General features: G+C 39.6%; 1 long non-coding RNA gene and 1 other non-coding gene across 9 annotated transcripts in view; one reads left to right on the forward strand and one right to left on the reverse strand.

Moving 5' to 3' along the window:
• LOC150044548 (uncharacterized) overlaps positions 1-27,196 on the forward strand; it is a 604,944-nt gene that overhangs the window by 302,189 nt on the left and 275,559 nt on the right. The window lies entirely within an intron of this gene.
• On the reverse strand, positions 20,255-20,380 carry LOC150044550 (U6atac minor spliceosomal RNA). Its single transcript, XR_016533141.1, has one exon. It is a non-coding gene; the product is annotated as a U6atac minor spliceosomal RNA (small nuclear RNA).

The following is a 27,196-nucleotide window of genomic DNA, read 5'->3' on the forward strand; positions in this document are numbered from 1 at the left end:
CAAAGTAACAACCATCCCATTAAAAGATGGGCCAAAGACTTAAAGAGAGTCTTCTCTGAAGAAGAAATAAAATGGCCTATAGACACATGAAGAAATGCTCAACATCTCTGGTCATAAAAGAAATGCAAATCAAAACAACTCTAAGATTCCACCTCACTCCAGTTAGAATGGCCAGGATCAAGAAAACTAATAACAACAGATGCTGGAGGGGATGTGGCTAGGAGGGATCACTACTACATTGTTGGTGGGAGTGCAAACTCATTCAACCACTATGGAAAGCAGTATGGCAGTTCCTCAAAAGACTAAACATAGAGCTCCCTTATGACCCAGCAATTCCACTACTTGGCATTTACCCAATTATCCAGAAACAAGGACATACTAAATCCACCAACACAACAATGTTCATTGCAGCACTATTTACCATAGCAAAGATATGAAACCAGCCTAGATGTCCCTCAGTTGATGAGTGGATCAACAAGTTGTGGTATTTGTACACAATGGAATTCTATGCTGCTGTCGGAAAGAATGACATCGCCCCATTTGTTAGGAAATGGAAAGACTTAGAAAAAAATCATATGAAGTGAGGTTTTCATTTTTAATCAAAATTTTAATCAAATCGCTTGAAGTTTTCCTTTTTAATCAATGGACAGTTATAATGGCCATCATGGAGAATATGAACAACAACGAATGCTCACAAGGATGTGCGGGGGGAGGAGACCAATCACACACTGTTGGGGGGATGCAGATTGGCACAACTACTACGGAAGACAGTACGGGACCCTTACCTTCTCGTCCCCTCCTGTACCGTCCCCTCCCCTCTTCTGCTGCTTGAGCTCTACGCTTATTTTACTGTGTACTTCTTAGTTGTAATAAACAGGATAGTAACATATTTCATTAGCTGTGATAAATACAAGAGTAGCATGGACCCTTAGCTGTGTTAAACGTGACTGTCTCTTATTCTCTTATCTCTGTTAATACCAGTGTATCATGTTCCCCTACCTATGATAAGCGTCAGTGTTGTATGTTCACTTAGCCATCCTAAATATTTAGCTGTGGCTGAAACAGCTTTCAGTGAAGCCTGTAAGCCCTTTTTCCTAATGAATTGATTTTCCTGATAATAACTTGAGCTTAATGGTGATCTTAAGCACTCTCAAAACTTGCAAATCATTTCAGAAGCAGTCTTTTTTTTTATAGCTCATCAGCTCAGTGTCTTCTCATCAGCCATCTTGTCTGAGAACCCATTCTCTAAACCTCACACAAACACAAATATATTTGTTCTCTCTGAGGTCATGTAATGCTGGTTTCTGTAATATATAAAACATAAGAGGTACAATGGCTCAACCATGGCTAACCGTTCTCTTCCACACACTTTAATGTTTTATCTTCTCTAATTTTCTCAGTTCCCTTAGGTTATCAGTAGGTAATAAGATAAATGAGTTAATGATTATGTGTTAATTGATGATTATGTCTTAATCTTACATTTCACGTTGGTGAGTATATAATGTCTTAATCCTTGCAGAGATGGATATTCCTAGAAAATGAAGTACCAGCAGGGAGGACACGAAGTCCTCAGCATCTTACTGTCCCATTGTCTGAATGATAGCTCCAAGGTCGTTTCAGCCACTGGGTGTCTGGTCTCTCTGGGTGGTTGCTGGGGCAAACCCCTCACTCTGCTCAGAAGAACAAAGTCTTTAATATGCAGAAATATTAATAACTATAACACAGTGAGTGCCTGATATTGGGAAAAGCTGTGTTTGGAGACATCTGACCCCAGTATCTAGTGGTACTCTATCCTAGTGCTGTAATCCCAGCCAAGCTGGTTTGGCTCAAGAACAGATGTGCTTATTACACTAATGTTACTTCCAATTCTATTAAGTGTTCTGCTGGAACTCATTCCATGCTGGAGAAGTTCTGTATTTTTGCAGGGAGTGTGTATGCCACAGTATTAAGCTACCTTCTAGCTCCCATTTTTTTCCCATACATATTGTAGGTCCTTTCAGTTCCCCTATCTCAAGTGCCACCTGTTTTCCTGCAAATTAAATGGGATATGTACCAACTGCATTGCTCTGTTCAGCAATATCCTGAAAAACAATTATAAAAGAATGACTCATCCCACACTCTGTCTCTGGGTTCACACTTTTTGTTTCCCTTTAAAAATCTACAGAAAGTTTCCCATTCTACTGAGAAAAGTTGGCGATGGAAACATTGCTTCCACTTTCTGGCCTTTAGAAGACACATGATGTCCTCTAGCAACAGCAAGAAAATTCCAAATGCAGTATAAAATAACCACACAATTCCCTTGAGAGAAAAGGGAATATTATTATGCCTAGTCTATCATAATTATCATCACCAAATATTATTTGTTAAGTTTTCAGGGGCACAAGGCAGTGGGGTGGTTAAATTGGAAACGTTTCTTCCTCCCCAGAGCTTGTAGTTTAAATACAAACAAAGCCTCAAAGACAAACATATACAAGGTCAGGCTGAGACCAATGCTGGTACATTAACATACTCATTAAAATGGAATAGAGCTCATTAGGAATCAATAAGAACTGCAGGCAGCTAGATGTAATATAGAAATGTGCTATCCTAGAAGTCAGGAGACTTTCCAGCATGCTGAGGGATGGCTGTGGGCAAATCACCTATCTCATCACTCCTAAGGTTAAAATGATGGGCAGATGTGCAGAAGGCAGGAAAAGTGAACCCCAGGGTTTAGAGTCAGAAAGCTACACTGACCCTGTAAAAAGAGGATGTGATTCAAGCTTTCTGGATCAGTTTGTAAAGTTAAAGAAAATGTAAAATAAAAGGCTTGAAAAGACCTTTAAGAATTGAAGAACAAATGCTTTTTAGCATAAGTGACTTGTTGCCCCTCTGAACTTCTGTCTGCATTGCGAGGGTTCATCTCTTAGTGAAGTCATGTGAAAAACCAAAACACCACCAGGCCCTTATGCCAGTGTATTTTCTCTCCTACCATATTGTATTCTCAAAGTATCAGAAAAAAAAAAAAACAAAACCAAAACATGAATCAGTCTTGAAACTTCGCTCAGTCAGCACTAACTGCAGTAATTGTCCACTACACTCAACACGTAGTAATGTTTCTCCTTCCCCAACTCCTTTAATGAACAATAATACAACAGATAGTACAACTATCAGCAAATATTGGGTGGGTGATTCCTTTAACTCTTGAGCAAGTTAGAATGTCTCTACAGTAGAAATTTGTGTTTACTTCATGTGAATCCTGATTCTAGGGTGGCCATGAAGCTTCACCCTTTCCTCATCTCTGATGCCTGCCTTGTCCAAAATTGCCTGTGGAGATGTGGATTTGGAGAATAATTTTTTCTTTTTTTCTTTTTTGTCCATTGTGGGACTTGAACTCTGGGCTTGGGTGCTGTCCCTGAGCTCTTCAGCTCAAGGATACCTACCATCTTACCCCTTGAGCCACAACCCCACTTCCCTTGTTGTAGTTGTTAATTGGAGGTAAGAGTCTCATGTTCTTCAGGGCCCCGGCTTACCTTGAACCTTGATCCTCAGATTGCATACTCCTGAGTACCTAGGATCACAGGCGTGAGCCACTGAGCCTGGCTAAATTTTAGGTTATATTCAGAAACACCAGCTGTACGAGCATTAGATCTGGATTCTGTTTAGTTTATTTTCATCTCTTAGGATGTTGTGAAGATTGTCCAGTCCTTCATAGTCAGCTTTTCATGAGAAGCTTGCTTTCTCCTGTTTGTCATTATGATAAGGCAATATGGCATATGAAACTTTAATCATAATTATTGGAAGACATTTATGATTATCTCTTTAATATATAATCTCATACTTACACTGTTTCCCAGTCACACCAGAACATTTGTCCTACTTCTGTAATTTGATTGATACTTTTGTGAATTCCATTAATTTGTATAATTAACATGTAGTAATTATAGTAAAAGCAAAAATCTTTATTCTTTACTTAACTAAAATTGTTATGTAGTATATAGTAACATATATTCAAATAAAAATGTGTGTTATAATTACTAGTTTGTGTTCTAGAATCCAGCAGTTCTCTATATAATTTGTAACTCTTATTACTGTCTTGACATGTAAACTTGGTGAAATTTTTTTAAACTTTGTAGGCCTCATTTTATTAAGGCCTTCAGTGTTACTAGAAGGATCAAATAAATGATCTACCTGCAAAGCACTCAATATATTCTGGTTCCTGGCAATCAAACTCTGCATAGCAGCTATTGTTAATTATTATTTCCTTGGAATCAGAACTGGCTTATCCTGTCTTATTTCTGTCATAACTAAGGAGATCAGAAAGTCTCAACTTTTTGTTGTCTTCATTATTAGTGGTATTTTTCTTCATTATTCACCTCCCCCAATTTATGCTACTGTAGATACATAAATACTTAGGAGTGTATTTACCTTGCCTTCTATTTTCACTCTCTCTTTTTTTGAGCCTTACTATCCCTGGAAGGACTGCCCCTAAGGTGTTGATCACTTCACTGAAATGCAGACCAAGGCTTAGTTCTCACACACTGTTGCTATATACCAGCCCTGTTCATGCTATGGCCAGGTACAGGAAAGTAAGGAACCCTTCTGGTGCTTCTCAACTGACTACTTCAAGCCCCTCAGCCTTCAGCCTGCTTCCCTTGCATCCTCAGGGAAATCACCTTCCACACTCACACGTATATTCTCCAGTGTCCCATCTCTACCCATTTCTTAAAGGATTATTAATGATTTTTTATTTGTTGGCAATCTTCAGTTTAAAATCTGAATCTTAAATCTAAACGAATATATACTCTTGAATTGCACAAGTCCTATCTTAGTCCCTGATAAAAGTGTGCTTGATTGCTTATACACAGATAGGCATCCTAATTAGATACAATGTAGGAGGAAGGGATAATTCTCCTTGGACCTTGCAGTGTTTCCATCTAGGCTTCAGAATTAAACTGATATAAAACTGCATCAATACTTCCACAAAAGAAAGAAATGAGTAATAAATTTGTGAAGAAATGACAAGACCAAGGGGTCTAGGCTAGGAGCAGTGCATTATAGGAACTCCATTAAAGGTCACAAAGGGAATGAGTAGTCTCTGAAAGGCAAGAAGGCCATTTGTTTATTCAGACCACTTTAGCACCCTTTCCAGTAGCTGGAGATCTGGGCATTCTCTTCTCCCAGAAAAAGTAAGTTCCTTTCTCATGGGAAATCATAGGTGATAAAAAGGCCCTTCGTTCACTTGTTAGCTTACAAGTGATTTTGTCTAAATATAAATAATATGCAGAGTGTATTTGATGGTGGCATGTCCTGAACCTCTTAAAACACAATGGAGAAAACAGTTCCCAGAGCAAATGGACCATATTAGAACTCTGAAATACTTTTAGTGGCAAGCTTCCTAGAGGATCCTTTCTTCATAAGATGTGATTTAATTTTTTTCTCTTATACCTTTCTTTGGAAAGAAAAAAAATTCAGAGGTATCTTTTCCTCAAGGAATATCAAGAATTTAGGGAAAGGGTCAGTTTTGCCTTCGGAAAGCAGTAAGCACTATGAAATTTCCATAGTCAGTAGTTTGGTAGCTACAACAGATCTTTGGAAACATTGGAGGTTAAATCCAATATATCTTTCTGCTTATATAGAATCTTCTCTGACAAGCTGGGAAATAATATTGAATAAACTTATTTTCCCAGGCTAAACAGAAACAGAATCTGTTTCTACTATAGAGCACTTTTTTTGCAAGCTCTATTGAAGAAATAATTTGTTGAACATATGAATCTATATCTGAATGCAGTTCTTTTATAAAATCATATAGATAATATTTGAACCATTAACTCTTCCTTCCTAAGAAATGTTTCTGCTAAAGGAATACTTTTAAGTTACATTATGTCATTGCCATGAAAGTATAGGTTTTACTTACAAAAAGATACTAATATAGCAAAAATATTGTGAAATCCTAATATATTTTATATTGTCTTTGAAATTGTATGTGCATATTTGTATATGCATCAATACCTGGGGCCTGAACTCAGTCCTTGATGCTCTTCCTTAACATTTTGGCTCAAGGCTGGCTGGTTCTCTCCCACATCCCAGCTCACATTTATTAATAAAACTTTTTCTGGTATTCCTGATGGGTTCCTATAGTCATAATCTCCTGGCACTTCTCCTTTGAGAAACTAAAGTAGTATTAGATGAGGGCTATCCTTGAGAAAATTCAATATAAATTTTTTCCATTCATTTTATGTCTATAGGATTGCATCTTACTGAAAAACCCTAGCATCATATTCTTTAAACTCTACCAAAGAGCGTAGATGAACAACTATAACAACACCAAAAACAAAACAAATCCTGCAGTGCTCGTTTATCTAAATGGCTTATGGGATAGATAGGCACACTCCTAAGGATTTGGTAGAGGAGTTTTTCTGTTTCTGAGTAGCCAGGGTCTTATTTATTTATTTCCTCTGCGAAGGAAATTGTTCCCTCAATAGTGTATTACTAATGACTGGACCAGAGTAGCTGCAGCCATCCCCTCCTGTCTTCTGCTGGAGTCACTGCAGATCAGCAGTAAACTGCTTCAAGTCAGATGTGCCTCTCTGGACACAGACCAATCTCCTTCTATGCCTGACAGGCAACAAACAAGACAGTCACCTTTGGGACAAAATTTCCCTAAAATGCATTAAGTAGGCTAAAATAATTGAAGAGAACTTAAACTGTCTAATTTGAAAGGGAGATGTAATAATGCCTATCAAATTGCTGTTCTAGAGGAGAGGAAGTAGGCTTTGGTATTGACTAATCTTAGAGCCGTTGTATAGCCTCTGCTCACTAACTGTAGGATTCAGACATCTTTTCATCAGTTTTGAAGATTCGATTCTTCATTTGTAAAATTAAGAGAATGCTATTAAGTTGGTGGTGTTATAGTGACAGAGGCCGCCGTGGGTGATGGGAAGCAACAAGGGAACGTGACATGGAGATGGAGGATAAGATCACAGGCATCCTGGGGTGAACAAACCAAAACACAATATCTGCACTCAATCCTTCATGTTGGAAACACACACTTACAGAGATAAGAAATGAATATTTTAATTCCTAACATTAGGTTCATGACAGTCTAAAATAGCTGACATCAGCTTCGGCATCAGTGTTACCAGTGCCATGCGTTCTGGAGGGAGACAGCATTGTTCCTGACTAACGAAGAAGAATTCTACTTTACACTTTGATTTTCCTATTTAATAATATACTCTCTTAATCTGAAAAACCAGAAATGGGGACTATTTAGTCTCAACTTGACAAGTAGACGCGGCACTACTTTTTTAAGATCATAAGTGTATTGCATTATTGTGTCAAACATTTCTCCATTTCACTTCTAGTGTTAAGAATAAGCCATTGGCTTTTATAAAAATAATTTTAATTCATGCATTAAAAAATAATGGAGCCTTCTTAAACCTTCCTGAGACATGGGGTCTGGAGAAGAGATGTACTTCTTTGAGGGGTTGGAGGCAAAGTTACTTGGTTCAGCAACTTTCCAAATGCTTTGCATTCATGGCAACGCTATTCTAGGCTATGGAGTATGCGATTTCAATCTTCTTTGGTTGTGTAAAGAAACTTCTTGTTGTTTTCAAGGAGCTAAATTAATAGGGAGCAGTACACTAATTTCAGAGGCCTGAGAAAGCAATTACTTCAAGGCTTCTGAAATTGCCTTTTGATGTATATCAAGAGACAGTGGGGACAGAGGGGGAGGAAGGAGAGGGAGAGAGGCAGAGAGAGAGAGAGAGAGAGAGAGAGAGAGAGAGAGAGAGAGAGAGAGAGAGAGAGAGAGAGAGAGACAGACAGAGAGAGAGACAGACAGAGAGAGAGAGACAGACAGAGAGAGAGACAGAGAGACAGAGACAGAGACAGAGACAGAGAGAGATGAGGAGGAGGAGGAAGGGAAGGAGGAAGGGGGAGAGGAGGAGGAGGAGGAAAGAGACTTGTGTTAGAAAAGTAATTTGGTCAAAGTGCATTAATCATTCATTTTGTTTAAAAAAATTTTTTTTTGCCAGTCCTGGGCTTGAGCTCAGGGCCTGAGCACTGGCCTTGGACTTTCTCAAGGCTAGAGCTCTACCACTTGAGCCTCAGCACCACTTCCAGCTTTTTTCTATGTATGTGGTACCGAGGAATCGAACCCGGGTCTTCATGCATGCTAGGCAAGCACCCAAACTCCCAGCCTGTTTAAAATTTTTTAAGCTACCTTTTGCTTGGATGGTTCAGTTTCACATCGAAATGTAGGATCCACTTTTTGAGTTATAGTTCGTTTTTGTTTTTTGTTGGTTGTGGGAGTTGAACTCTGGGCCTGGGTGTGGTCCCTGAGCTCTTGGGCTTAAGGCTATCTCTTACCACCCTTCCCGTTCGCATCATAGAGTTGGGGAATCTTTTGCTTATTTTGAATGAAAGCCAAGGTTTTTAAATGTGTGAAGTTATGGAGGATGGACAGTAGCCCTGCCTTTTTGAGTGTGGCAGGGTAACCTGGAGCTTCATCCTTGATGAGTCCATACGTAGGCAGATACCAGCACCAACTTGTTTGAAGCAATTAAGAGGAGGCTTGTTGGTCATATGGCAACGTGTAAGGAAAGTGTGATCTCCATGATTGGGACCAAAAGACACTTATAGAATGAATAAATATGCATAATCTGTAATTTAGTAGATAGTAACTTCATGTATGTGCCTCTTAGGTAACCTGTGTATTACTAAAACTTGGTTTAATGTTTGTCTGTCTGTCTGTCTGTCATAGACATTTGATCTTATATCCAAAGATGTCTACTGACATAAAGGAAAATTATGACTGCCACTAGTCTTCAGGTCTTGAGGTTTTACCTATTACTTTAGGGTTGGTATAGAAAAAACAGAAGTCAGCTGGGCATCGGGGCTCACACCTGTCATTCTGGCTGTGCAGGAGGCTCACAGATCAAGCCCCTGGCGGAAAGGCCTGTGAGTCTCCATTTTCAAACTGAATAGCGAAGAAAGCAGGGCAGTGTTCATGGCTCAGGTGAAATAGTGTACGCTAGGAGAGGAGGCAGTCCTGATTTCAAAGCTTCTCATGGCCGGAACCCTGTAAAAGAACCATCATTGGGAGCAGCCATCTCCTGGAGTGTAGGGGGAAAGCACAGCACGGACAAAACCGTGTGCTGAGCCTTTTCACTACTTGTCTTCCTGTTCTTCATTCTTTTGGGGCTTGTGTTATTTTGGGGAGACATGTTCTTCCTCTAAGTTATGACACTGCTAGTAAGGATGCTGCCGTGAGTATAATAATCATAAACCATCACACGTGTTTCACGGTGTCCATGGAGAATTGTCTCCAGGGAGCCCGGCCTGAGCATGTGCACACTCCTAACAGAAGTAACACAGCACTCGTACATAGCCTGGGTGCACCTTCCCGCGTGCTTCAAAACCTCCTCTGGTCTCTTATCAGTCCTCGTCCACGGAAATGCTCTCTAACTAGTTGTTAGACATTATCACTTTACAAATCGTTTGCAAGGAAAAGTCTATACATGTTTGAAACCGACACATTTGTATTTTGAGTGTATTTATATAGTTCATCGTTCAGTGGATGCAGAGGGCAGACGAGGTGGTCCTAAGCAGTCTACATGTATCCGATGGTTAATAACCTACAGCACATGACATTCCATCGCATGTCATCATAAGAATCATCTCACCAGGGTATATTGCACTCATCTCCCCTATCTGACCAGGAGCAACAACGCAGAGATGCTTTCCCTAAAATAGAGTCATTCCTCCAGAATAATATTACAGACTTGACCGTGAAACATTTGTCTGCAGGCTTCCATGCTTCAGGGCTGGGGGCAGCCATGCCTGTTGAGAAAGCAGTAGACAGTCCTTAGAACTGTAGAGCCACCAACAAGTTAGTAGTTCAGATGAGAATGCTAGAGGACAGACAATAGATTGCAAAGCCTATCTTTATGTTTTTATAAATGCAATGAAAGTCTAATCTTATATGTGTACTACTGAAAAAGATAAGAAACAGTCCAGATTTCCAAATATTGGACTATTCTATTTTTCTACTCTTAAGAACATTTTCATTAATTTTGTACTCTTAAGAACATTTGTTCATTAGTATAACATTTTCACAAACCCTAAATAAAATCACTGAAAATACCTTAATAGTAGAAAGTGGTAGCTAAATGGGGCCTGATTTGATTTGACCCACCTGAATGAATTGTTGGCTGCTCTAGTAAAATAATAAAGGATTTCTGTCCTAGGATAAGCTTTGCTTACTTTTTCATAGTAGAAGGCCTACAAGATTGTTATAATAAAGTGCAAAAATAAAAGATGAAGGAATGCTTTAACTCATGCTTAATAGGTTGTAAATTCTATGTAAATACATTGAATTGCTTTAGAAATATGCAGTATCACTTAGGTTTTTTATATGTATGAATAGGAAAATAAAAACCTACTGTGTATAATAAACCTTCATTTTATATATATATATCATACACCTGGGGCAAAGCCTTGAAGTCTGCTCATGGCCTCAAACAGAATTAAATTCATATATATACCTATATACATGTGTGTGTGTGTGTGTGTGTGTGTGTGTGTGTGTATTAAAAGTTGGTATATATTAAACTGTAACCAGGGATTACAGGTACATAAGTAAGGCAATAAGGCAATGGGTACATTTCATTTTAAACTCTGTTACTCCTTCCCTCATTTTCTCCTGTCAACCCCTCCCCACTCCACTCCCCATAACTTGTAAACTTCATTTTCAGCATAGTATCTAGTGAGTATCATTGTCACATTTGTTCATTCTTTGTCCTAATGTTTCTGTGATTTCCTTTCATTTCCACAGACCAGATAAACCTATCAAAATTAAATAACTGGCTTTAGCCTTAGCTATCTTCTTTTTCAATGCCAAAATACCATTTCAGATTGGTTCAAATCTTTAGTATTTCCTAGAACCAAGGCAAAAGCATCAGACGCATTTTTTAAAATCAGCCATCTAAGATGACTGGCAATATATACCTTGAAATCTGGCTAAGAACAGGTGGACAAGGATCAAATTTAGGATCTCGGAGTTATCCAATGGAATAGTGCTCCTGGCTCCAGACCTAGTATTTGTATTGGCATCTATAATTCTTTAACCACTGAAAGTCATTTAAAAGTGTCTTCAAACGCAGATTGTGAATATATAATATCCAGCAGTAATACTAGCTGTATTGGGTGAGTTTTATAGAGCTATAAAACATTCCCTGCTGGTTAATTTTATTGTTTAGTGAGGTCTATAGTATTTTGATTCTACCATAATAATCCTACAAGAAAAGAGGTTAAAAGAGACCCCAGTCCTCTCATATCTCTCTGGTGGCAATAAATAGATCAACTATGTTGACAAATAAGATGGCCACAGTATATAGCTGTGGGGAATCAGAAAGATCTGATACTGTAATAGAACTAATGCTCTCCCATCTTGCCAAACACACAGACAATTCTTCCATAAAGAATTTCCTTGTGAGGCAGGTACTCTGTAACACATTTACCCTTTTTGTACCAGTTATTTTTCAGAGAGAGTCTTGTGGTTACCTGAGACTGACTGCTCATCAAGTTCTCCTAACTGTGATTATGGTCATGAGCCACCGTGCCAGACTTACTGATTGAGATGGGTATTGCTAACATTCTTTGTCTGAGCTGAACTTGAACTATGATCTTCCTGGGCATATTAAGTTTTTCTTCCATAAAACTTGGTTTATGTATTTGTTTTAGGCTCATAGTACTGGAGGTTGAACTCAAGGCCTTGTGGTTATCTACTGCTTGGAACACACACCTTAGATAGTCTTCCTTTGGGCTGTTTCTGTCATAGGGTCTTGTGTTTTTACAAAACCAGGCTAGCCCCTGTACTACGGTTCTTCCTGCATAGTTGAGATGACAATGTTTGCTGTCACACTCAGTGTTAAGTGTGTCTGGTACAAGTACTGTGGGTTGGGGGAGGAGTGGCAAGCTTTGAGCCACCATCTTCCTAATCTCTTGTCTCTTGATTAGCTGATATTACAGGACTGACCTGTAATCTACTCCTGGCCATCAAACTTTGAAAGTAATGAATCTTACTAATTGAGAATCGAGAAGATAATTAAGTGAATGTAAATGAATTATTAACCTTTTTGATGTGTGAATTACACTGGGTAGTTTTCTTATACCCTTTGTGTCATCTTTCACAATCAAAGGCTGACTTTATAGATCCCCTGACTTATCTTCTATTAGGAAGTTGTTAATGAGAATGAGAGAAAGAGAGGGGGGGAAAAAGGAGAAAGAGAGAGAGGGAGAGGGAAGAAGAGAGAGGGAGGAAAAGAGAAGGAGGGAGAGAGAGGTGAGAGAGGGGGAGAGAGAGGCGGAGAGAAAGAGATGCTGACTTTAGAACATTTGTTCTCCCGGCTCTGGTTTCTCCTTGGCCTGGCCACATCCCTCAACAAAAGGTCAGCTCTTCTCTCCAGGTGGCTGTCTTTAAGAATCTCTGTAATTGCTCTGTCCACTCACCCTCCAGGGGTGCCCACAGCCCTGGCTTCACCCTGTCCCATCTCTGTAAACAACCCTCTTATTAAACTCCCTAGAGCTGTCCTAATTTGAATGTGCCATCTGGTTCCTGCTGGCACCCTGACTAATATACACATGATCAGATCTCAAAAATTAGTAACACCACATAGCTTCTGATGATTGAATAGTGGGGTTTGAATTATCTTAGAAGCTAATAGCAAGAAGTTCCTTCCATTTTACAATCCATAGCTAGTGATGCAAAAATATCCTAGGCTTTTGGATTTGTTCAGTCTCATATGGCCGCCAGGTTTTCTGTGTTCTGGTGTGGAAAAGCAGGGGGCTCTATTTGAAATCATCACTGTATTTCAGAAATGAAAGAAATTCTTGTCGTGTCAGCCACGAGGGCAAGGGTGAATTGGACAAGAAAAGTTTAAAAAGGTTTAGGAAGTGGCGCTGTGGCTCGATGTGGTGGAGTGGTTGCCTTGAGCTGAAGAGCTCAGGGACAGTATCCAGTCTCAGAGTTCAAGCTCCACAACTGACATAAAAAGGTAGGGGTTATTGAAGTTTCAGTCTATCAAAAAGATTTGAACATCTGGTTAAAAACTGCAATTAAAAATTTGAGAAAATGTTTTATTTCAATAGATAAGTTATTTTTAACTAAAAAACTGAATAAAGTGCTCCATTACATGCCTTTTCCCATGTCTCCAGGTTCCAACACCAAACCACAAAACTAAACGTCTCCTTTATCTCTTCTTTGTTTAGAATTTACTTTCAGTGTCTCACTGCCTTACAGAAATGACTTAAAAAATTACACGGTACTGAAGTGCATACCATTTATATTTCCTTAACATCTTATACTTACTCCAATGGATCATGCATTTAAGATTTATTTTTTTCACCATTAAAGGTAGACTATTTTGTTTGAAGTAGATCTTGGATGGAATATCAAGTCTTACAGCCCAAGAACATGAAAACATTGAAAAAGAAGATGTTTAGTCTCTTTCTCAGTAAGAATTCTGGGTAGTTAATTTGTGAGGTAGATGCAGTGCATCTACCTCTGTGCCTGGCTCACAGAAGGCACTCATCATGGAGGAATAAAGCTTTAAATGTGATACAGTTCATTTGTAGACACCTGGTTTCACACCTAGTGCTCAAAGTAGTTCCATAGATTGCAGAGGACACTGTGAGGACTAAAGAACACATAAACTCTCCCTGACATCATCTGGAGTGATAATCTGTGGCTAACTTCAAGTTCATCAAGCTGTTGATGAAGCAAGAGGAAGGAATACAGATGAAGCATTTTTAGTAAGCTGTTCTATTATCATTAATACTAGAAATTAACCTAGTACTTCTAGCTATATCCTGTGCAAAAATTTTATTGGAATCATATTTTATTTTCAAATTTCCAACATGAGATACCATGCCTTTAACACTTAAAGCTATTTCTTCTTTCAGTAGCTAAATAGTTCATTCAGTAATATACCTGTAAAATTTTTAACTGTTGAAAACAGTGTGAAAAAATGCAGATGACTACATGCTTGAAGAATAATTGTATTTTGCATTAAGGTAATTTTTGTAAATGACTTAAAATAATTTGGATCCTGAAATTAACTTAGAACCCTTCTAACATAACCATGTTTAAATTCACGAATTGAGCAGTCTGGTGAAATAAAATATGTAAGTAGAATGATTGTATTTATAAAGAAGCTTATTGGTGAACAATGTAAACTATAGAAGCACATCAGATCTTCATCCTGTAGTGTCAGGATCGTGCAGTAACAGATAGGAGAGCAAAGGAAATATTCTGTCGTAAGGGTGTTCACATACTTCTAAAGTCTGCTGTCCTCTAAATTCTGATAACTTCATAGCCTCTAAATATTCCCATTTTAAAATAAGGTGAGAACATTCATCATCTTTATGGTGTTCAGTGAGAGAAGCATCTATGATACTGTTCCATTCAAACTTAAAATATTTATAAAATGAAGGACTGTGAGGGGAGTGTGCTGAGATGAAGACAACCCTGTCATTCATGCAGATTAGTGTTACCTGAGAAAGTGGCATCTTCACAAAGATAACAGGGCGAATAAATTATAGTGATAGTAACAGAGAAAGTGGTCAGTTACCCCAGTAACTTTATCAAATAGAATCAGGAAACTGAGGTTGATAGTATTTATTCCTGTGCAGTAGAGGGATGGTCACCATGTGTCATAAGGATTTCATTGAGGAAGGCACTGCAGTCAATAACTGGCACAGTCAAGCACCTGGCAGAGGGAGATGGAGGAAGAAAGACAGAGAGGGGGGTAAAAAGGGAAGATAGCAAGAGGAGGGGAGATAAAGAACTCTTACTTATTTTAGCTTCAACTAAGATGCTTTGATTGCACTCCTGATTTTATATTGACATCAGTGAGTATATATTTTGCATAAACCTCTAGGAATGGTTTTAGGCATATTGAAATTTGTATTTTATGTATATTAGGAAAAAGGTTTACAAAGGCTTAAAATGTATGTTACTTTAAAAAACATTCATTTATTTCTACTTACATTGTTTTTCCCATGGTACCCTGCAACAGCTATGGATAGATGGGGAGAAGGAGCCATTTATTCACAATGTTTAATGTATTTTCTCTTCACTTTTTCAACCATCTAGTTTCATTAAATTTGCATATTTGTGAATGAGTCTTATTTTTATATGTGCATATCAACCTTTCCACATAAAATAATTACTTTTTGAGATGATATTTTAAACTTGTTTATTTCAGTAGAGTCAATTTAGGAAATTTGGCTCAATTAGCAAAACTACAGTGAGCAAATAACGTGAAAGGAGAAACAACCCAAAAACCCCATTTTGTTTTGAGAGTCAACATGTAATCCTGACCATTTGTTGATTTATTTTTCATGAGAGATTGAAAAATCCTCTGATTCTATCAGTGCTATTAATTTCTGAATCATATTAACATTTAGAGAGAAAAAGATGAATTGTAAGGCTACTGCTTGACATTTCCACCATTTGTGATTTAAAAAAATGTGCAGTGACCCAGTCTCCACCTAATCAAAAATATCTGTAAGGCACATACACTTCTTCTTTTACATCAGCTTAAGACTGTCACTAGAACTGTTTTCTCCTTGAGCAGCAAGTGCGTGCGTATTTTTCTTGATGAGTTGATTGATCTGATCTGTAGCATATTCAGGGGCTCCGGAGTTATCTAAATGAACCTCTCTGTTTCACATTGTGATATTAGAAATATTTGAGGTTTGGGCTAGGAATAAGTTGGTGGTGAAGTGTTTATGTGTGAGGCTCTGGGTTTAATCCTAGAAAAAAAAAACGGAATTATTTCAAGTGTTTACAAGGTCTTAGGCTAGTTCTTTAAAACAAAACAAACAAAAAACCCCTATGAATTCTTCCTTTCTCTTCCTCTGTCCCTCTCTTTAGTTTCCTTAAATTCTTTATCCCCCAGAGAAATTGCAAGCAATTTGGTTGTAATTAACTAGAGAAGCCTCTAGAAAATTTCTGGGTTTGTACTGGGGACTATTTCTCTTTGTGTACATGCTCTCAAATCATGTGACTCAGTATGGGCACCTGTCAGTTTAAATTAGGGCAATTTAAACAAGGGTGGGTTAATCCTTGGTCAGGAACCCTAGAAGAAATGCCCTCTTCCTTGCTGAGAACTGAAGTTGGAAAGAGCTGCTCACCTTTTCTCCAGCAGCAGTGGATCAGTGTCTGCTAGTTCAGGGTTTGCAGTGACTTTATGCAACAACTTTATACAAGCAACTGCAAATAAGGACAACCTTATCTTTGCTCCTGTGCTGCTCTCAGCTAAGTGCCATTGTGCCCAGGGCCTGGCTTCATTGTCAGAATGACCCGATGATTTCCCATCAGCACAGGCACTGTGTCAGTGTAGTATTATCAGCTTCCTCATTTATACACACTAATAACAAAACTACCTTGATAGATTTGTCTTGAACATTAACTATATAGTTCATGAGAAAACACTACTCTGGTGCCTTGTAAAAATCTATAAATGCCCAATCACTTACTGTTCGCCAGTGATGCTTTAAAAACTTTCTAGAACACAAATAGAACTGATCCTTATATTTTCTCCTAATTAGAATTTTAAGACGTAATTAGGAAGCAGTAGTCCTGATTTACTGCTCTTTGGTGCCATCTCTGCTCCTCAAAAAGGGCATTTTGTTTTCAGTAAAATGTTTTCCTGCATCCTGAATCTTTTGTGCTTTCATTGTGTCTCCCACCTTCCCTGGGACCTCCCACCCTGCTCAGCGCTGTGGGTGACCCAAAAGCCAGCACATTCCTGCTGAGTCTGCCCTGTTGTTTAAGGAATCATTCTGGGATAACCACCAGCAATGTCTGAGATTTGGAGAAAGAAAACACAGTTTCCTTACATGACAAAACTATGTTTTATTAAAAAAAAAAAACTCTTAGCAGTCACCTCGCCAACACTAAGTGAAATCTGGGTGACAAGAACATCTGCTTGTTTATTTTTTTGTAGAAAGAGCTTCAGGAAGTTCCAGCTGTCTTAAGCTTTAGTTTAGAAGAGGCCTCTGGCCATGTTTCTGTGTGAGAACATTCTTGTTAACCCACAGTATGGTGTCACATTATTATGCTCCTCACATTTCCCTTCTGAAGCAAGGCCTCTGGAATGAGCAAAAAATTGGGTCTTTTAACTTTGCATTTATTTGGCCATTTTGATCTTTTTCACTGTCCATTGATAAAAGGATGAGGCCCGAAGGACTTGGATTTTGCTTTCTGCATGTTTTTTCAAGACATGAGTGGTACTTCTTTGAGGACTGTCTTGAGAAGAAGGAGTAAAAGCCATGTATTTTCGCCATCTATGCATTCCTCTCTGCCTGTCCCTCTCCCTTTGCTTTCTCCAGGGGAAAATTGGGATGTGGAGCTGGCCTTGTTACAGGGTACTCTTACCTATCCCTGACAGAGGAATCTGTCCAGTTAGTCATATTTGACACCTATTTTATGATTTTTTCCTCTCCTCATTTTTATTGAGTCTATTTGACCAAAAATATCTTGTAGGCAAGGTATCCATGATGATTTTTGATTCGTACATACATTGTAATGATCTAAACACCCTGGTTAATAAGTCCATCCACTCTGAGTCACCAGGTGACTGTGCATCAGGTAAATTTCCAGCACAGAACATTACAGTAGTGACCACAGTCTTCAGCATCTTACGTAGCAAGTCTGCAGAGTGATCTTTCCTCCATCACCAGCGCTCCATTCTCTCTCGGCAGCATCTGCCCTGTCCTCTCCCCTACAGTCCTTGACAATGAGTGCCTAGCTCCTTCTCATCTCCTACAATGTTAGTTTCTGCATGTAAATGAGATGATTGACTTGGTTTTTCTACATCTGAGTCTCCCGTCCTCTGAGTTCAAGGACGTTGTCACAAGTGATACATTTTTCAAGGCTTATATTTTATATGCAACATATAAGATCATACTATAAACAGTGTCAAAATACACATGGGAGGGAAGACATCTTTGGGCCATACTGGGTTAATTTCCTCTGCTAGATCCTATGACTGCTCTACTTTTAACCTCTTGAGGAATCTCTGTAATGTTTTCCCTGTGGCTGTACCAGTTTACATGTCCATGCTCAAGGGCCCCTCTTGCTCCAACTTCCATCATTTTTTATCTTTTTGACAGTGACCCTCCTGAGGGGTGTGAAGCTTGTCTCCTTGTTGTTTGGGTGTCTCATCTTAGGTTTCTTTTGTGCTGGCTAATGTGGCCTCATAACTTATACTGAATGTTGCGATAATGGGCTTCCAAAGCTGGATGTTTCACCCTGTGTACGTGTCATGTTTACATCTCTTCCTATGGTGAATTTTAGAACGTACAAAACACTAAGGAAATGAATGGGGGTATTGTTTGTTTGTTTTTGATGGTGTTTGCTTTTGTATTACTTTTGGTGTTGCTATTGTTTATTTTTGCTTGATGTTTTACATTTTTTGAATTTTGTACAAGGAATAGTGGCTCCCTCATCCATCCTGGTGCTGGCCACGTGTCCAGTGTGAGTGGAGGGGGAGTGGAAAATCCGTGCTCTATTTTGTGCTGCCTAAAATTTTCGAAGGGGAAAGGTACCAATAGAATTTTATTCAGGCTGGAATGGTGAGTGTGATTTGAAAGATATGTTTGATATTAGATTTGACTTTGATTCTAAAAGAACATTAGTGTTTTATAATATTTTTTTAAAAAGAAGCACGCCACATGGAAGCATGAGGCAAACCCAAATTGAAGGGCATTGCACAAATTACTGTCACTCACCCCTCAAGATCATGAAAGACAAAGAACATCCCATCAAGTGCTCCAGATTAAAGGGAAATGACAAAGAAAAAAAAAAAGAAGAAGCATGCTCTCAATGATTCTAAAGAAACGAAGGCATGAGAGATAGTAGGATGATACACAGTGTACATTTCACCACTCACACACGAGAGACAGAAGGATCATTGATTTGGCTACATAGCAAAGCCAAAAAATAAAAGAAAGAGAGAGAAGAAGATAAGAGAAGAATAAAAGGAGGAAGGGAGGGAGAAAGGGAGGGAAGGAAAAAGGGAGCTTTTGCCAGGATGATTTTAAGAAACAATTTTGATGTGGTGAATTTGTGTGGCAAATTCATCCTGTCCAGTCCCACCTTTTTTCCTCCCATGCCATCAAACTTGTGTCACATGAAAAATAAGCAAGGGAAGGTTAGGTTGACTACAGACAGGGCAGTCCACGGCATGCTGTGTAACTCAGATGGGAAAGCAGAACTAAATCTTCTGGCTAGCTCATCTTAGATTCCAGACACTGGTTAGAACATTGTACCTCAGGGAATCTTCCTAGGACTGTTTATGGTAGGACTGATGCTTCTACTTCTCTCTCATGCCCTTTAAAAGGTGTGCTTTGTTTGGATTTATTTACAGATCCTTTTCTACCTCTAATAGGGATAGGTTCCCATTAGTCCATTATACATTGGAAAGGAGGTGAAAAAATTCATGTAATACACCTGGCCCCTGGACCATAACAGCTTCGCAAACCAGCGCACTGCTGAGTATCAGTGGCTTCCCATCATGACCATGCAGAGGGCTGTGGCTGCCGTGAAGCAGCATGAGAGACTGTCCCACCACGCACTGCAAGCCATGACAAGGATTGCAGCTAAGGATTTGAAGTATGATTTCTAATGGATGTGTGGTTTGCCTGCAGTCATAAGGCCAGAAAGTCTTAAACGATCCCTGTAACACATGACTGAAACTGCTGAATTCACTCAATAAGTGGATGTTGAATAAAGAGCTAGGTAGAACTGTATTTTCAGTTTCTGGCACCAGAGGAGAGGCAACCATTCAGATAATTAACCAGATGATCAGATAATTAGTTCACTAGTGAAGTGATCATTAGATTATGGATGACATTTTTGTTATCATTTATCCCTCACATTAAAAATAATTTTTTTGTTAAGAGCAATTTTGCCCTTGTAGTAAGGAATTCTGACTGTCATAACTCAGAAGCAGAGAGAAGGTGTTATGGTTTCCGGGATAGCCCCCTGGAGCAAATACTTACCACAGAGTATAATTGCCAAGGCTAGAACACCTTGATCCTTCTCACTACATGTCTTGTCGCTTTTGTTCCTAGATTTTTGTCTCCCTGTCCTTGCAAACTCTCCAGGATGATTCCTAATTAAGTTTCTGGAAAGTGCTCAGGGCTATTCCAAAAGCTTTTCAAAATAGAAGTCCAATCCTATAAAAGTAAGTTTTGAGAAATGGTTTTCTTTTTTTTTTTTTTTGCCACAAAGTAGGTGGCAATGCCTTAACCGTATGCGTGTTGTCAGGCCCAAGGGCCTCTTCCATCCTTGTCAAGGGGAGTGCTAACCTTCTCTCCTTTCATACAACACGAGACATGGTTTTCTTAAAACTAGTTAGAAAGAATGACCTATTCCCCTCTTTTGCTAAAAATATATCAGAGAGTATGTAAAAGGAAGAGACACTTATGGGGCCAAGTCTTTATTCAACCTCACGCTATTTGAAACCGGCAAAAATTGATTGCAAAAGAAAAGACATTAAATTGCATCCAAATTATAGCTTCACTTCTATCAATGATTAAGTAATCCAGCTCCTTTGTTAGCTTGGTCCTGAATACTCAAAGCAACAAAAATGACTCTTTCTCACCAAATGGGCTCTTTACCAACAGTAAATTAATGTTCTTTTTTAGAAAGGTCAACCCTGTGCTCAGGAGCAGTTTTCAAGGAAACCCACATTATTTCAATGGTTTTGACTAAGAAGGCTTTCAGTCCATAGCCTCCACTCAGTGGGAGCTGCTCAACAACAGAGCCCATCACCATACCAGCACAGTCACACAATCACACAGATCCTGCAAGCCAACACCGTACACACAGCACCCAGTCTTGCTCACCACTAGGAGTGATAGTGAATGTTGTGTAAATGCACTTCGGGTAGCCCACCGTGGGGCACCACTGGACTCAGAAAGTGACTGACACAATTTGGACACCTCTTCACATGGGCAGGCTTATGAAACATTCCTCTCACTAGTTGCCAAGGGTAAGCTTACTGTACAGACTCTATGAAAGCTAGCGATTTATTGGTAGGACTTCCATGAGCTGTTTTTATCATCTCCATAGATGAAGTAGTAGGCTGTCATATATTTCTATACAAGGGAGCCTTTATCATGGGAAATGAGTGAGGGGAAGAATGATTGTACTCATGATAGTGGTCATAACAACAGTTCATTTTGGGAAGATTAACAGCCACAGGTTGAATTCCTAGAAAGCTGATTCACTGATCTGGTCATCAGTCTACACTGAGGCTAAGAAAGGGAAGGAAGCAGTTTCCATGGAGGGTGATGTAGAACTGTGATATCGCCTTGGTGTATGCCTTCACCAACCCCAGGATCCCAGCTGGAGCTGGCAGGGGGAGCCCCTGGATGGAATCAGTTTCTAAGGCCTGTGAGCCTATGTGTTTTAGTCCCTGATTCAGGCTGTTGGTAGAAGACACGACCTTGGCAAGGCAGTCTGCTTCAGCACAGAGGCCAGTGTTGAACAAGATCAGCTTTCTTCATCTGGCAGAGGAGGGAGTGTGCCTGCCTCCAACCTCTCCAGGGAGGCAAGCCCCATGGGCCACGAGCCTCCCTTCACACTGCAAAGTGTGAATAAAAGCAGACTTCTGCCCCTAGCAGCTCAAGGCAATTATTCTAGCCTCGCATTTAGAACAAAAATATCCCTGAGGAGAACTGGCTGAAATGGGTGCTGCACGGGTTAGCTGTGTGGAGCTTGAAGTGGTCACTCACTACACAGCCATTACTACTTTAGACTAGATGTCAAGGCATGAGAAAGGGGCTGTCACCCCTGCGTGCTCTGAGAAGTGCAGCTGAGGAACTTGTTAGAAATGTTCCTTACTACTTCCACTCCAGAGAAACTCTTTAAATCGGGTTTGGGGCTACTCTCCATTTAATCAAATTGCAGGGGGCTTCTTGTTTTCTCAAGTGGAAGATCATTGAGAGATGTGTAGACTGATTCAAGACCAGTGTTCAGGACCCTTTCTGTCCCTCCCTCCTTCCCTCCCTCCCTCCCTCACTCCCTTCTTCCTTCGTTCTGCCCTTCATGCTGGGATTTGTTTTATTTTATACTGCTTTTCACTGTAGTTAAGAAGTGGTTCCTTGGAAAATTCAGGAGAATTTCTAGAAAGTTGTAAAGTGCACACTTTTGCACAGTACTAAAACTCATCAAACTTAAAACAACAAGTTTTCACAATTTTTTTCCTTCTTTGCTTTGCATTAATTTTAGAGTTGGCAGTGTGGCTTTGAAAGCTAGGGTTCTGAGGTGAATTCCTTCAGTGCCAGTTGTCTCCCTATATGTCTTCCATTCACATACCCAACGGAGGACTCTCTCAGGGCTCTTTATGAAGATGAAATAAAATCACATGTGCAGAGTTAGTTCTAAACTGTGGATTGCAATAAAGTCACAGTCGTGATAGCATCATTCTTATGTAGACTGATTTTCGGATTCCACCAAACACAGCTTGTACTTGATTAATTCATGTGTAATTTGTACAAATCAACCTTATTAAACTAACTAATGGTTTTCAGAGAGAGAGAGAGAGAGAGAGAGAGAGAGAGAGAGAGAGAGAGAGAGAGAGAGGTATATACATCACTGAAATGCAGACATTTCTTATGTAATATATTCTGGTTTACCCTCTGGCTATGAGATCAGGAGCCACAATTTTAACAAGCATTTAAACTGGAATGGTGTTACTATGGCAATGTGCCCATTTTGTCCCCATTTGGGGACATTCAAACCTGTCAGTTGGGGGTGGCAAGGGCACAGGGATAAAGGGCTGTGAAGGCCCCCATTGTGCTGTATGCTCTGCACTGCCTTACTATCCATGAAACCATCCATTACAACGGCAGCTGGCCCCTCCACGTCTTAAATCTACCACTGGCTCCCCAGGTCCTCCAGGAGCACACATAACAGTGGATCAGCACGAGCAGATCCCAGCCGAGTAGGTCCTGCCCCTTGTGGGACACGGGAAGATGCCAAGGCACATGCCTCCCCAAACTGAGTCCAACTGTAATTTTAAAACATGCCAACTAATCATTACCATTCTGCCTTGATCCAGGCTGTCATTACTGTTTTGTTTGTAATAAGAATAAAGTGAAGTTAGGGGGTTGACTCTGGAAGTTCTGTTGAAGCATTGGGGCTTATTTAGTGCCGTGTGTGTGTGTGTGTGTGTGTGTGTGTGTGTGTGTGTGTGTAGGTATGTGTCTCTATTTTTACTATGTTTATTTATTTTTGTTCATCATGGGGCTTGAACTCAAGATCTGGGTGCTGTCCTCGAGGTTTTTGTTTGTTTGTTTTGCTCAAAGCTAGTGCTCTTCCATGTTGAGCAATAGCTCCACATCCAGTTTTTTGGTGGTTAATTGGAGATAAAAGTTTCAGAGACCTTACTGCCTGAGTTGGCTTTGAACCACAGTCCTCAAAACTCAGCCTCTTGAGCAGCTAGGATTACAGGTGTAAGCCAGTAGAGTCAGGCTCTCAGTCTATTTCTTTCTCTGGACAGTCTGGTTCTCAGGCCAAAGAACTGAAGTTTCAGGCCAGCAACAAGTTTATGTATGAGATAAGGTTGGCCCCATCTCAGTTTTGACAGGAATGAGGAGCCTGAAAGCACCCACATAAGCTCCCCTAGCCTGACTCTCAGGAGCTCTGTGGGATTTCAACTCTGCTGCATTAAGCTATTAAGTTTAAGGAAATTTGCTGCACAGAAATAGATAATAGCATATATCTTGCACAGGTAATTGATTGTTTACGGTAAAAGCTTTTGTCTTCAGTAGAACAGGTGACTGGGGAGATGAAGTATAAAGACACAAAGGACTTGATGTCCTTGTTTGTACCCGAGCTAGAAGTTCTCTTCCCTTTCTTATTCTTACTTTTTGTAAAGTATGACTGCTGAAAGATTTAAGTTTTCAAGCCTTGCTTTTGTTTTTCTTAAGATATACATATCAATCCGTCATAAGATATTTTGGAGAATCTTTGCATCAATGTGCAGTGCCTTTCATTTTAGATACTGTCAAATTATTTCTCATTGCTCACTAAACAGATGAGCTATGAAGACTTTGTAGATAGAGATGTTTATACCTTTCCAAGTTTATCACAGTCCCTAGCATGCAGCATAGGTCTAATAAGTACTGAAGATACGATTCCTATTATATATGGGGTAAAATAATTTAAAGAGAAAACAGACAGCTTATTCAAGTTACATGCTCAGTTCTTGGAACCTAAACCGTAGCCCAACTTTCTTCCAAAGGAAATACATGTCACCTGGAGAGTGCACACTGCTGTCCAGAGGAATGTGCTGGGAGAGGGAACAGCCAAACCTGAGCCCAGTATTCAAAACCAGTGTCCTTTTATTTCCAGTGGTGTCATCCACCAGGTTCAGCCGGGTGATAGTCAGCTGGGAACCTGCACCTGTGTAGCTTCTGGAAACAATTCTGCTTCCCCCTGCTAGGATGTTGTCTGCAGATGGAGCACAGAGCAAACACTTGACAAAAGGCAATTCCAGAACCCATCTCGATGCTGCTTGCTTAGTCATCCATCCACACCGGGCAGAAATTCTGTCAGAACTTGTCACTTTTATTTAAGCAAGGCCTTGACATTGAGCGACTTTATTCTAATCATGCCTACACTGGGTCTGACAGTTTCAGAGTATCCGTGTGTCCATTGTACGTGCTCAGATAGATAATTTATCACCCAATATTTCTCTTTGAGCAACTCTGATAGATTTTTACCTTCCCTCACACCAATTTCTAGAGAACAACAAAAAAACAGACTGTATTGAAAACAATCATTTATTTCCAGTTCTCAGGGGATTGTGCGAGAAAAACACAGGACTAAAACAAACAATGTATTGTTGGGAAGAATGGAAAGTAGAAACAAAAGATACAGAACCCATAAAGAATGGAATCCTAGTTTTATTCAGTTTCTATTTTAATCCTATATTTTCATTCACTCAGTTTTGTTGCTGTTTACAGATCACCCTACAATGCAATTTTAAATGCAATGTGAATAATGGCATGTAAGCAGAATCTTCTTATCATATCTAGCTAATCTGTTTTAATTAGCAACACATGAGGACACTGTCTTAGTATCATACTTTCTTTTAGGCATTATTTCATATATCTCTTTCCTGCAACAAATGATAAGTTATCTCCCGTTTTCAGAAGTAAAGAATACATCTCAGGACAGCCAAGCATCACAGTCAAAGGGTTTTAAAGAGAGTTCATCAGAGAGATCATTATCTCTTCATGTTCTCTATTGAAACATAGCCATGTCTGTCACTGTTTTTGGAAGGTAGACGCATGAATTTCCTTATTAAACTGCAGAATACGGACCAAGAGAATGATGCACATGAGTTTACACTTGCAGAATTTTTACAGCTTCAGTAGGTAGATAGAGCTGAAGTGCCTCATGCCACCCTCAAGCCACGAATCAGTGTTTAAAGGCACTTCATGTATCGCAGATGAAAGAGAAATGGGGAGAGTATTAGTGTTAAATATTCTTCCAAGAATAGGTCAGCACCCACAACAGACGAGTGCAGGCGTGGAAGTAAAGAAACATTGTGGAGTGCAGATCCATCAGGTATGATACTTGGGCCTTCCATGTCCTGAGGCAGTCAGCCTAGGTTCAGCACACTGGTCAGGAGAGCCAGGAAAATGAGAGGGAAGAGAGCCAGGTTCCTGAATGAAAATGAAACAGCCGAGTCTACTAGCCCTGGAGCCTGCACTATTTAATTATTGCCTATAGTTTGTGGTTGATGGTGTTTGCAGAATTATAGCAGGAATATCTTATTGAAAATCCTATTTTTATCACCTAAGTCAGTAAGTCAGTATTTCTTTAATGAAATATCAATGTTTCTGGTATTTATCCTGGATCACATGGTATAATTCTGATGGTTGTTGATACAGTTAGGATGCTGGAAGGGGCTGTGAGGGGCTATGTTTGTTTTAATCCATAACTTTGCACATAATCATTGGGCTTAAATTTAATTTCAAACTTAAACAGACTATGCCTAGTAGTATTTGAATAACTGTAGTAATTAGTCATGGTTGTACTGGCAGAAGCAACTTGCATATTTACTGAATTCCAGGTACTTTGCCAAGCACAGCATAAAAATTATATTTTAAAATTATAGCATTAATACCACCATGTATGGTAGCTTATAAATATGTAAGAAACCTCTCACTATTTTTCTTTTCTTGTTGGTAGTTGTGAGGTTTGAATTCAGAGCCTAGTACATGCCATGACATTCTACCACATGAGTCATTCCCAACCCTCTGTAGCTTTTACTCATTTATCAGATAGGGTTCATGTTCAGACCAACCTCTGAGCAGGATCCTCCTGTGATGCTTCCCAGTCCCTGGATAGCTGGGATAACAGATGTGCTGAATCTCCTTTCTTAGGGGATTAAAACATTCTCAGTGGATCTAGGTCTCTAGAAAACATTGCCACCAGGTTTGCAGGCAGCATGAATCTCAGAGTTCATAGGCCCTGTGCGGATATTATTATACTCTACTGTTTCTGGAGCTTAGTGGGTTAGACAAGGTGCAGCATAGTTTTTCTTATTTGGTAAATGAAGGAGTTAGTTAAAGAACCAGGCTCCCTTAAGATCTGAAATACAGTCAATGCTATCATGGTGCATAAATCCTGATCACTTTTTGCTCTGAGTGCATGAATGTGGAAGACTTAGAGTGACAGCCAACATGGCTCTGTTCCTGCAACCTGCAACCTGAGACCATGACACCAGCACAAAGTGCACACTTTGCCATGCAAGAGAGTGAAGAGTTGAGTCTTTGCCAGCCATTAAGTCACATTGAAGGAAAGGAGAATGTCCTGATGAAATTAGTTTCCTGACTCTGTCTTGTTGCGTGGTCCTGGAGTATGGACTCAGCCATGTTGGGAGCCAGAGTGGAATCAAACTGTACCTTGACTTGCATCAGACGATGGCTTTATTGTCTTATAAGATACTGCAGGAGTATCCTGAACATTCACAGCCTAAAATAGTAATTTTCTGTGGCACTTTATTCTTATTTTTAGGATTTTTAACACCTCCCTAGTTAGTCATGCATCATGGCACTCCCTACGTCTGCTGCACTCTATGAAATGTATATAGGATGTGCAGGGCTCACTTGCTCCTCCTCATGG

The sequence above is a fragment of the Megascapheus bottae genome, chromosome 29 (assembly GCF_031878675.1).
Source record: "Megascapheus bottae isolate mThoBot1 chromosome 29, mThoBot2.hap1, whole genome shotgun sequence".
Taxonomy (NCBI): Eukaryota; Metazoa; Chordata; class Mammalia; order Rodentia; family Geomyidae; genus Megascapheus; species Megascapheus bottae.